This window comes from Lissotriton helveticus, chromosome 11 (assembly GCF_964261635.1).
Source record: "Lissotriton helveticus chromosome 11, aLisHel1.1, whole genome shotgun sequence".
In the NCBI taxonomy this organism is placed as follows: domain Eukaryota; kingdom Metazoa; phylum Chordata; class Amphibia; order Caudata; family Salamandridae; genus Lissotriton; species Lissotriton helveticus.
In genome coordinates, this window is record NC_136072.1 from 6,392,957 (window position 1) to 6,406,550 (window position 13,594).

General features: G+C 45.1%; 1 protein-coding gene across 1 annotated transcript in view; it reads left to right on the forward strand.

Moving 5' to 3' along the window:
• LOC144791012 (putative cation-transporting ATPase 13A4) overlaps positions 1-13,594 on the forward strand; it is a 315,251-nt gene that overhangs the window by 161,128 nt on the left and 140,529 nt on the right. The gene's annotated exons all lie outside the window — the stretch shown is intronic.

Here is a 13,594-nt window from a genome sequence, read left to right on the forward strand (position 1 = left end):
CAAAACTACGCCTGTGTTGATCATAGGCGATAGCGATAGCAGCGACTGTTTCCAGTCGATAACATCTTGGCACGCCCACTTTGCATGTCATTAGCGATAATTATCGCTGACATGCAAAGTGGGCCCCTAAATGCCCGCTATCGCCTATTAGCTGTCGCTAACTGGTGTTAGCGACAGCTTGGTAATAGGGTGATGAAATTATCGCCGCATTAGCGGGAAAAAGTCCAGCTAAAGCGGCGATAATGGCACTTGGTAATATGCCCCTTGGTGAGATAGTGTGGTTCTGAAAATCTGGACCCTGTTGTTATCCCGATATCGAGGTCCAATACCCGTGTCACAAAATATCAACGTACCATGACGAATTTGGTGTCAACGAACCGATAATGATTAGGACATCATTCCTATACATTTGCGTCATAATCGAGGGTCGCCAACGCCCCTAAATCGTAGTTTCCGTCCCGACCCCTTAGACTCCATTTTGTGAACGACATCCATCTTACGTCTTGCCCTCATGATAAGTCAATTAAAGGTCGAGCTTGATCTAAAAGGACACGTCCACCTTCCCTGACTTCCCCCTGACCTGTCCCAACTGACTCCATTGCCTCTAGCCAAACCTGTTTGGGCAGCCCCTCCCCCAGTGGCCAAATACGATAGCATCAATACATAACATTCCTCAAACCATTCACTGCATACAGACCATGCTTTCTACAAACATGCACCTGTCCATATCCCTTGTTTATGGCCAGTTTTATGACTGGGTGGTACCTTCCTTTATTGGTGTTTCATCGATAGCTGATGGGAGTTCCGGGTCTGGCTGGTAATCTATCACGAACTAGACATCTAAAATGTGGGCTTGCTTACATGACTTCGCTCTTTGTATTATTGTAGAAATATGTTTACAGCCATATCATAAACTCAAGAATTCTTGCTTGCAGCTATTATTTTTGTATATAAGGAGAAGGCTGGTTCTGTAAAAACGAACAGTCTCCTGAGAACACATGACCCGTGTTTGTCGTGCTTCTAGGACACGTGTTACTTGGTAGCTACCAATAAACTTGATCTCTGACTGCGACTAGAAGACTCAGCGTTTCTGTGGTCCGGAACAAGGGAGAACTCAGAGGTCTTCGGGTGTTATCCCCTGGCACCACTGGGTCCCTAAAAACCCGGCACCTCAGTTGGCGCCCAACTCGGGGCGGTATCAAGCGGCGACGGTCCAAGCCAGATGTTCGTGAGGAGCTTCGTGTGAAAATTCCGGAGGACGGCCAGCCACTTCAGCGACCCCTGTATGTCGACGTGGTTCCGAAGGTCTTTGCTGCGAGGTTCCCCATGTCCCGACGGCTACGAAGGACCGCTGCCCTGACTATCGCCTTGTTTTGGACCCAGTGATCCTTGGTAGAGCGAAACGATAGACGAGTCTTCTAGCGACGTCACCGATCTTCAAATACTTCAGTTAAGTATAAGTGGAGCGTCTCCCAGTCCTTAGTTTGTCCTTAGTTTTTGGTATCCTTGAGATACGACTTGATTTGGTACTTGCAAGCCCCAAAGCCGAAGGACTCGTGTTTTCACGAGAAATATCGTAATAGATAATCTTTTGAAGTTTGAAGCTAGACTAGTGAGCGAAGATGCCTGGTTTTAGCAGACTTGGAAACTTGTTTTGTCTTGGTTATAGTAAGGACTCCCGATTAGAGGATTCTTGTCCTGTTCCTCCGATTGGAACTCCAACGTATGAGCTCTATGTGAAGCATGGCGTAGGTCCTATCACATATAATGAAGTGTGGATAAAATACACCCGTAAGGATGGTGTTTTAAAGTGGCCCCAATATGGTAGTTTCGACTCAGAAATTTTAGAAAATCTAGAGGTCAAATTGTTCAAGAAGAAAGCCCGGCCGGCGATGTTTGACTCTTTCCGCTTATGGCGTAAAGAGGCCAAACAAAAGGAAATTAAATTAGAAAAGAAAAATAAGAGAGAAAGAGGTATTTCAGTAATGCAAGCCGCGATAAAATTTAAAGACAATGAAGAAGAACAAATAAGTGAGCAGGTGCACAGGCAACGTAAAATGGCAATAGATAAATGCTATCCTGTTTTACAATCTCCTCAGCGAGAAACAATAAAAGAGCGTGAAAAAGATCCATTAATGGCACATCTGCTAAGTTCGCCACCGCCCTATGCACAAAATGCCACAGCACCTCCGCAACCTTTAGTTGCACCTCTGGTAGCTGTTATACCGGCTCCTTTACAGCACTCACCAGCTGCTCTTCAACTGGCTTCTATTTCTCTGGTGCAGCCTCCTCAAGGCTCACCCATTACATCTATTTCTCCTACTGTTCCTCCTACAACTTCGCCTAGCACACCTTCTATTTCTTCTGATACTCGCTCTATGAATGTTTCTGTTTCTACTTTGCGTGACTCTGTTCTGCCATCAGTTATTCCTCCGCTTTCACCTTTCGTCTGGCATAAAATGGCCAGCATTACTACTAACATTCCTTCACCACTTTTTCGGTCGCCTAAAACGACCCCTAATACGGGACCAAGACAATCACGAAGCCAAATGCCTGATTATCAAGAGAGGGAATCACTGAATAAGTTAGCACGGAATTGGGCTATGGATACAGCGAGATATGACGTAGAGTCTGTCATGAACGTCTTCCGCCAATGGGATGAACCGACGCAAAGATATGTTTTTGAACAGATGTGTGTTTTTCTGTGTGAGGATTTGGAAGGTAATGGTCAAGAGAGCAACGCTCGAGAGTTGTGTAATGTACGATTTAAATTTGGGGAAGGCATGATCGTAGGTCCCGATGTCGAAAAAGCAGTTGGGATATTATTATCATATCGAAGTACGGGTGGTAATTCTGGGTCATCATCTGAATGTGGTACGTCTAGTAGGAAGAGAGCGAGACAGTACCCCATGAGAGAGGTTCCTCCGGTTTGGAGGGAAGGTGATGCGAATGCAGTACCGCCAATTCTGCCCCATTTCCAGCGTGTATGGGTACATGTCCCCTGGAAAAGATCGGAAGTGTTGGCACTCAAGCAGTCACTACCTGACCCTCGTAAAAACCCCACTGGGTATTATAAGGAGTTATCGCAAACTGCAAGCTCATGTATAATGAATTTAGCGGATGTAGACATGTTGTTTGGGAACGTTGTTCCACATCCTTTATGGAGCAAAATCCGTCATACGGATCACGATCAGGAACTAGGTGACTCGTGGGCGAACATTGCGACTACAGATGCTAGACAAGTCGGTGGTTTTAAACCTGAGCCGTTAATAGCTGAACTTCCCGGTAGGATTATAGCGTACATGAAAACAATAATGCCTGAAGTACGCGTAAACTGGGACAAGCTATCCGCATGTAAGCAAAAGAAAGATGAGAATGTGTCTGATTTCTTCACGAGATTTGAGGAAACTTTCACCGATCATAGTGGTCAAGATATGGCTACCAAGGGTGGCCAAAGATTGTTTGTAGACAAGTTCGTACATAATTTGCTTCCTGAACTATGTAACAAACTGAAAGATTCGGAGAGTGCCTGGGCTGTCTCTACGTCGGCGCAGATTTTAGCTACAGCCCAGTACTATGAAAATAGGCGTAAAGACGAGCTAGATAAAGCAGATAAAAAGACGAAAGATTTGAAAACTATCAGCCTGATTCATCAAGGTACCGTTTTGCGAGTCTCTAATAGAGAATCATAAGGAATCGCTATTAGAGACTCGCAAAACGGTATTCATGTAGGAATTGCTAAATTAATAGCGATTCCTACACATTCCTTATTTGCGAGTAGCAAATTGCTACTCGCAAATAAGGAATAACACCCCATTCATTCCTATGGGCCAAAAGGCCCATAGGAATGAATGGGGAGTATTCCTTATTTGCGAGTAGCAATTTGCTACTCGCAAATAAGATAGCGATTTAAAGGGTGCCAGGGGTGTCCAAAGGACACCCTGTAGCACCCCTTAAATTCAAATTGGAACAGGTGTTGCGCACACACATGTCCAAAGGACATGTGTGTGTGCAACATGCAACTTAGAAAAATGCTTTTAAAAGCATTTTTCCACGTTTTTGCTATTTACCGAGAGGTCTGACCTCTCGGTAAATAGCGGCCCGAAATTGCGAATTAGCAATTTAAAATTGGTTGATGAATTGCATTTAAGGAATCTCTAATAGAGATTCCTTAAATGCAATTCTTCGCACAATAGCGAATTCTGTAATAGCGAATATTGCATTTGGGATGATGAATCCCAAATGCAATAATTGCGCTCGCAAAGGGCCAGATTCTCAGAATCTGGCCCTTTGCGAGCCGATTTTCGTTTCATGAATCAGGCAGTAAGGTTCTTCTCCAACAGGCCTATCTGCCTCGCACGGCTAGTCAGCCCAATTATCAACCACAACAGCAGTATTCGAGAAACGGGCAAGGAAACGAGTTTTCCCATCAGCGTCCTACGTATGGCCCGAATCAATGTGCGTATTGCAAGGAAGAGGGTCATTTTAAAGGTAATTGTCCGGCTCTTGCGCGACGTTTAAACGGTTCTTTAGGTGTAAGGGGAAGAGGTGTTCAGCATGCCCCTAGAAGTAGGGGCCGTGGAAATCTCACTCAGAATACAACTTCTTTTCCGCCTCAGAATTCCATGAACAGCTTTGACCAACAGAATAATGCATCGTCCAAGTCAGCCCAGTACTATGCCGACGACTATTACACCGAAAACGAGAATGAGGGTAATAATTGCTAGGACAGCCATGGACAAAGAGAGGGAGTCGTTTCAGTTCCAGTAGATCAGAATGGACCTTATATCGAGGTGATTACCTCAGGAGTGTCAGAGCCATTTCTGCTGGATACTGGTGCTACAAAAAGTTCTATTATGCACTCGAAACTTCCTGGCGCACCTTTGTCTGGCGAAATGAATGTCTCAGTAGGTTTCTCTGGCGCCCCTGTTAGAAACCCGATCTCTAGTCCTATATCCCTTTCTATTGGCCCATGCGAATTAGAAGCACCCCTCATTTTGACGACAGGTTGCGGTGAAAACTTGTTAGGTTTGGATTTACTAAAAAGGTTGTATGCGACTTTGTACTGTTCCCCCTTGGGAGTACAACTCACTTTAGGCAAGAAGGTCGTTTCTCCGATGTATTTGTCAAAGGAAAATATTCCAACTGAATTGTTATCACTTCCCGATATACTTTGGGCTAATGGTTCTAATGATGTAGGTCGTTTGGAAATAGCACCGTATGTCATAACTTTGAGAGCCAACGTTAGGTTGCCACGTATTCCCCAATATAAGATATCTGGTGAATGTGAAAGAGCGTTATTGACGATTGTTTATGACCTGATTGATAAAGACGTCATCGAAGAAACAACAGGAAATGTTTGTAACAGTCCAGTTTTGCCCGTCTTAAAACGTACTGATCCTTCACAACCGCCTGTATACAGGTTCGTGATCGACCTCAGAGAAGTGAATAAGGTAGTTATCCCACAGTTTCCAGTTGTCCCCGACATTACTGCTTTATTGACAATGGTTCCAGCTTCAGCAAATTGGTTCTCGGTGATCGATTTGAAGAACGCTTTCTTCAGCATCCCGATTGCCGAGGAGAGTAGAGATCTTTTCGGTTTCAATTTAGGAGGACGAAGCTTCCGCTTCAAGTGCGCTCCTCAAGGCTACTGCGAAAGCCAATCAATATTCAGTCAGGCCCTGAAAACACAACTAGACACCATTGTTCTACCAGATGGGTCAACTCTGATTCAGTATGTCGACGATCTGCTGATCGCCGCAGACACTGAAGAAATTTGCAAACAAGCTACACTGTCATTGTTGCGTCACTTATGTGACATGAAGCACAAAGTCTCTCTCTCCAAACTACAATTTTGTCGACAAGAAGTAACCTACCTAGGTCACATCTTATCGAAGGAGGGAAGGAGACTGGCGTCAGAAAGAATACAGGCAATAACAGAACTGAGTGCCCCAAAGACCCAGAGAGAGGTTCGAGCCTTCTTGGGCATTACATCGTACTGTAGACAATGGATACCGAATTTCTCACTACTAGCTAAACCCTTGCTGGCGCTACTCTGTAAAGACACGCCCAATCCTATGCCCTGGTCTGAAGATTGTCAGACGAGTTTCCACGAGTTGCGTGATGCGTTGTGTTCGGCTCCTGTGTTGGGAAACCCCAACTACAGTAACGTCCATGAGAAGGAAGGTTGTGCATTATCAGTCTTAACACAACACTTTGGGGACAAACAGCGCCCATGCGCGTATTTTTCGGCAACTCTAGACCCTGTGGCTAAAGCCCTACCAAGTTGTCTGAGGGCTACCGCCGCATCAGCTGTCTGCATTCGACAGTCTGCTGGATTAGTCATGAATAATACTCTGATCGTTATGGTTCCACATGCAGTAGACATTTTGCTAAACAGGACGAAGACACAACATCTTACTAGCGCTCGACTATCGAGTTACGAACTTACACTGTTAGCAAGTCACATCCACATAAAGAGGTGTGATACACTTAACCCCGCCACGCTATTACCCATCCCGACAGAAACGGACGAGATGGATAAACATGACTGCTGCTTTAGGACAGAAGAAGAGACAAAAGGGAGAGTAGACTTACAGGACACTCCCCTTCTTGAATGCAATGACACTTTATGGGTTGATGGTTCATGTTTCAAGCTGCCGAATGGTGACACGACTGCAGCATATGCCGTAACAACATTACACACCATTATAGAGACCGCGCGTATTTCCCACCATTCTGCACAAGCGGCAGAACTTATTGCACTTACCAGAGCATGTGTGTTAGCAAAAGGAAAGCGAGTGAATGTGTACACTGACAGCCAATACGCCTTTGGTGTGGCTCACAGTTTTGGGAGATTGTGGCGAGAACGTGGTTTCCTTACATCACATGGCGCAAAGATACAACATGGTCAGCTAGTTAATGAACTCCTTGAGTCACTGACCTTGCCCCTACAAGTTGCCGTTATGAAATGCAGTGCACACAAAAAGATTCAGGACGATGGTGGCCGCGGGAATGCATTTGCAGACGAGGTTGCGAAAGAGACTGCAAGGAACACAATGAGTCGGATGTATTTTGCGGGTCCCGCTAGATGGATTGCTGATGTGGGAATGTGTGAAGACACCATTGAAAGCGTGAAATCTATACAAGCCGAGGCAACTGAGAAAGAGTTGAATGAGTGGAGAGAAAGTAAGGGTAGACTAGATGCGAATGGTTATTGGGTCGAATTGTCGGAACACCAGCGATGGCTATTACCTAATGCATACGTACTTGCAGTAGTAACGATGGCTCACGGCATTGCGCACATCAGTTCGAAAGGAATATGTAAACTATTGGCCCCAGTATGGCAGAATAGCAATATCCCAAAATATGCAGAGAATGTGGTCAGAAACTGCATGAAATGTCTAAAACACAATCCCGGTAGGGGAACTCCAACTCCAGCTGGTCATTTTGCGCCTCCAACGTATCCGTTCGAGGTTTTGCAGCTCGATTTCATCCACATGGAGAGGTGCAACAATCTAAAGTATGTGCTCGTTGTTGTTTGCGCCTTTTCCAGGTGGGTGGAAGCGTACCCCCTTAAGGACAATACCGCCTTGACAACTGCCAAAGCCCTTGTCAAAGAGTTCTTCCCTAGATTTTGTATGCCTAGAATTGTCTGGAGTGATAATGGAAGTGAATTCGTAGGACACGTGATGAAGAGAGTGTGTGAGTGTCTAGGCATACACCAGAAGTTCCACGCTGCAAATCACCCCCAATCAGCTGGATTAGTAGAGTGCTACAATGGCACGTTGAAACTCAAGCTAGCCAAGATCCAAGCCAGTACAGGTCTTAAATAGCCTGACGCCTTGCCCCTAGCACTCTTGTCAACTAGGATGACTGTCCATTCCAGATTAGGACTTAGCCCTCACGAGACAGTGTTTGGCCGCCCAGCCAACGTCTGGGGCATGCCAAGGCCAAAGAAACTTAGCGAAACAGAACACCCCGTACTGCTTGACTATTTGTGCGAATTGACAGCTAAATTGCGTGTTTTACACCAACAGGTTCACAGTTCCTCTCCGCCAGCCTCTGACGATCCAGGTCATACCATCGAACCCGGCACGTGGGTCCTGGTGCGGAATTTCCAGCGCACAAACAACGGACAGCTGAGGTGGACCGGACCATACCTGGTACTTCTTTCCACGAGGTCTGCTGTTCGGGTGGAAGGCAAAAAGAACTGGGTGCACGGGACCCATTGTAAACGGGTCCCTCTGCCCCTTCCATACGACCGGTGGGTCAATAAAGGACTTGCCGACTCTGAAACGGAATCCATACCTCGTTTCATCCCTTTCAGCGATGCACGTTTAAAAGAGACTGGCACCGAAAAGGAGAGTGATCGTATTTTGCAAGGACTTGTGTCACCGTCTATGCAGTTGGACACTACCGAACCTGAGACATTGTTTGAAGACACTTCCGTACCTGGGAAACGACGGTACAACCTGAGATCTAACCCAGAGACTAATAAAAGAGCAAACTAATGTGATTTCTTTTCCCCTAAGAACTATTTTTGATTTTTCAGCTCTCTCGTCCCAGGGAACTAGCTCATTTTTGATTTTCGAACCGCCATCCAGTTCCGCTGCTAGGGTCGCGGTTGAAGTGTGGGGAGTGCAACCGGGGAAGTTTTAGGTCAACGGTTCTGGTTGGTCCGAGGGAGTTACCCTGGACTGAATGGAGCGCACTCCCTGGCAGAATCAACCTACCACCGCGGGCAGCAAGTAGAGGATGGAGTTTCCAAGGGTAGAGAGACCTGCCAGATTCACGAACTTTGAAAGACAATTGTGTACAATACTGTCCAGAAGAAGATTTTTAATAATATGTGTTTTAATGCTGTGTAGCATAGTAATGTTCTTGACTGGTTATGCTCTGTTCGTATTTCAAGTTTCCTTATTCCAAAATGACACCCGGCCAACGCCTCCTCCCACTCTCTCTCCACACTCCTTTCACCCTCTACCTGAACACGAGTCTGCCAGAAGACTCGAATTTGTAAATAACTCATTTATTCAACTCCTACACCAACACCAGTCCATAATGAACACTTCAAACTGTTGGATATGCGGACTCATGCCGCACACGACTGATAAGGGTATCCCATACTTCATCCTGCCATTCAGTTATTATGGTTCTCAGTAGGCTTTCCAGACGATGTTCCTGTTCGCCCTAGAACCATACCCAACCTGTTCCATTGAAAGCGATTCTAACAACAAGGCACTAGTGGCAGGGATAAGAAACATGAGTAGAGAGTTCGACACATATCTAACGATCCCCAAAGATGAACTCACTCCATACACTCGTTGGAACGTAACTAAATATGGGGTTTACCTGAGTAAGAGCCAGACAGCGAAGAAATCCCGCCCAGTTTGGATAGTACCCCACCGAGGTCACTTATGTTTACAAGGTATTGGTAGGGATCCCAAAGCACAATTAGGAAAGAGCGTATGCACGGAAACATATGTGTTCGCTTCCCGAACTTCCCCTATACTCTTAGCAGCCAAAGGCACGCATTTCGTCTGCCACGACCAAGCCTATACATGGTTGCCCCCTGACTTCTCAGGCACGTGTTTCATCTCATTTCTGCTGCCCCCCACCTACACGGCCCGAGCAGATTACCATCGGACAAGGACAGCTAGAGGTGTCGTGAGTAACGACGACACCGCGGGTCAGGAATTCGCTGACTTCGCAAAGGGTTTTCTGCCATTTTGGGGGCCTATGGTGAACAGCAGGAATATTCGCAGGTTATCAAGGATAGTCGAATCCGCCGTGATTACAACGGCCGGAGCACTTGGCAATTTGACGACCGAGCTTCAGTCGGATCGACTTATGACCCTTCAGAACCGATTTGCCCTAGATATCATACTCGCCGATCGTGGTGGTGTGTGTAGAGTGATCCAATCTAGTTGTTGCATTTTCATCTCTGATAACGCACCAACAGTGTACCAAGCCATCTCTAAACTACACGAAATATCTGGTTCCCTTCACGTGGAAAAAGGAGATTGGTCCTTGCTAGGGTGGTTCTGGGGACTGATCACTGCCTGGGGATGGAAACACTGATCTTCATTGGGATGATCTTAGCACTTCTGTTTATGTTCTGCCTGTGTGTACAGTGCGCTCCTGCACTCTGTGGCCTCTGTGCTACTTCATGTGTATGGAAGCCTGTGTCAAGGGACGAACTGAGCAACAGAATGATGTTACAGCAGCATCTCCACGAATTCCTTCATACAGATCTGGACTCAGATTAACATGAATTATTGCCTTACATAAGGGCAAAAGGAGGGTCTGTGGTTCTGAAAATCTGGACCCTGTTGTTATCCCGATATCGAGGTCCAATACCCGTGTCACAAAATATCAACGTACCATGACGGATTTGGTGTCAACGAACCGATAATGATTAGGACATCATTCCTATACATTTGCGTCATAATCGAGGGTCGCCAACGCCCCTAAATCGTAGTTTCCGTCCCGACCCCTTAGACTCCATTTTGTGAACGACATCCATCTTACGTCTTGCCCTCATGATAAGTCAATTAAAGGTCGAGCTTGATCTAAAAGGACACGTCCACCTTCCCTGACTTCCCCCTGACCTGTCCCAACTGACTCCATTGCCTCTAGCCAAACCTGTTTGGGCAGCCCCTCGCCCAGTGGCCAAATACGATAGCATCAATACATAACATTCCTCAAACCATTCACTGCATACAGACCATGCTTTCTACAAACATGCACCTGTCCATATCCCTTGTTTATGGGCAGTTTTATGACTGGGTGGTACCTTCCTTTATTGGTGTTTCATCGATATCTGATGGGAGTTCCGGGTCTGGCTGGTAATCTATCACGAACTAGACATCTAAAATGTGGGCTTGCTTACATGACTTCGCTCTTTGTATTATTGTAGAAATATGTTTACAGCCATATCATAAACTCAAGAATTCTTGCTTGCAGCTATTATTTTTGTATATAAGGAGAAGGCTGGTTCTGTAAAAACGAACAGTCTCCTGAGAACACATGACCCGTGTTTGTCGTGCTTCTAGGACACGTGTTACTTGGTAGCTACCAATAAACTTGATCTCTGACTGCGACTAGAAGACTCAGCGTTTCTGTGGTCCGGAACAAGGGAGAACTCAGAGGTCTTCGGGTGTTATCCCCTGGCACCACCGGGTCCCTAAAAACCCGGCACCTCAATAGAATTGGAGATATTTTACATTTCTTCACCAAAAACATGAGCTAAAAAGAAGGCTGGGCTGTGCTGTTTGGGTGCAGCTCTATTATCAAAGGGACACCTTTAATTGAGACACAAACAAAATGACCCATAACAGAATCACCAAGTATAGGGTTACACGGGGAATACGCCACGGCTGCGTAGTGGCGCCGCTTCTGTTTTCCTTATATATTAATAACGTGGACCCCTCTTTACAAAAACAAAATGTTGGAACACGTATAACCCCAGTACTTCTCTACGCAGATGATGCGGTGTTGTTGTCCAGGACAGCAAATGGATTACAATATGTAATCGAAAAATTTGCCATGTAGATGTCAGAAAAAGACCTCCAGTTAAATCTTAGTAAAACTTTTGTTATGACATGTGGGAACAACAGGCCGAAGCATAAACATTACGTGAGAGGAGTAGCTATGAGTAGAGTTCCAACGTTTTGTTATTTGGGTTTTCTTTTTAATAGAAAAAGTACCTCGGATACACACATTAAATCTTGTAACTTAAAATTTTAAGAATTATCGAGAGTGTTTTTAGATTCTCAGCGGGAAACATCCTTTACGACGAAACTTTTACAACGCAGTACCGTTACCAAGCAGGTTTTACAATGCAAGTCGTTACAACGACTTGCGCTGGAGGGCGCTGTAGGATAGGGAATAGTTTAATTTACTATTCAACACCTTCCCTACTATCCACGGGGACTGGAGTTGGAATAGTAAATTAAACTATTCCACTATCCAATGCCCCCCAACGCAAGTCATTGTACTGAATTGCGTTGTAAAACCTGCGTGGTAATGGTACGTGTGGTAAAAGCACGCGTTGTACCATCATACATCCTTCTCAGCGAAGTTAGGAAATAAACCTGTAAGGGAAATCCGTGCTTTGTACAGAAGTAAATGTGTGACCGGAACTTCCTATGGGGCGGCTTCACGGGGGATGGTGAACCCTGTGTCCTTGCAAACCAAAGAAAATACATTTTTAAAGAGAGTGCTGGCAGTTCCTAAATCCACAGCCAATTATATAGTGCATAAAGAAATGTCTGTACCGTATATAAGTGATTTTATTAATATAGCAGGGCTCAGCCTTTGGATAGGAATATGGGTGACAGAAGAAACTAAGTTAAATAAAGGTTTAATAAAGGATTGTTTGACCCTCGATCACAGCAGAAATATTCCTTGGTTGGAGCACATTCTCAATTTGCATGCATATTGTAAGATAATATTTGATAAGGCCAACCCCAAGAGTATCCAGGATGTTAGTAAAAGTGATTTGAAGTTGAGATATGCTTCCACATAGGAACATGACAGAATGGAAAATGCAAGTAAAAAAAAGAGTGTTATTGCCGGATGTATGACGTTACAACGCATACTTTTACCACGCATACCTTTACAACGCGGCATTTACAACGAATACCGTTACAACGCATAGCGCTTAGAGGTGCTGGATAGTGGTAAGTATAATTTTCTATTCCAACTCCAGTCCCCGTGGACACTAGGGAAGGTGTTGGATAGAAAATTAAACTTATTACTTACCCTAGAGCGCCCCACAGCGCAATGCGTTGTAATGGTATGCGTGGTAATACCTGCGTTGTAATGGTAGTGCGTTGTAAAAATTTCGTTGTAAACGTTGCATACCGTTATTGCCTATTGTGAAATCCCTTCTGTACTGGGTAAACAAACTTATCTGCTCCTGGTAAGCAACATCCAACACAGATTTTATTTAACAAGGCTTAGACTTATACACTACATTATATAATAGCATTTCCAAGTATGGAAAAGTGGTGCTATAAATTTCTAAATTGTCTGTGCGACAAAAAAAACCTCAGACTACTTTGCAATTTTTACTGTTCTGTAGCTTTTATAATGACATTAGGAAAACATTTGAAACCCATTAGTTTCGACTAATAGGCTCTGTCAGTACAAATGTGCCTTTCACTTGCTATGTAACATGGATAATATAAAACCAGTGCATTCCGCTGTCTCTTATATACAAATGGAAATTAAGATTACAGAAGGTTAGTCTTATTTGGACGTCCTAACATATGAAGATCTTAGAGATTGGATTTAGTTTAATCATTTACAATGCTATGTCACGCTCGTAACCAAGATGGCCGCATAAGCTCCCGGCTCCGTCGACCTCCGCCAGAAGCTCATAAATCCTGAACTTTATTCTGAACTCCCGCCAGACTCCCGTGCTGATGAACTGCGTCTGATTCGAAAGGTGCAACCCCGAAATCTCTGGCGGCCCGGACAGCGAAGTTATACCGTGCGCCATTCTTGGCCTGCCTCAGATCTGACGCCGGGGCCTCGAGTTTCAACTTGGCCGGGTTGGAGTCGAACAACATCGGCTGTGAAAAGT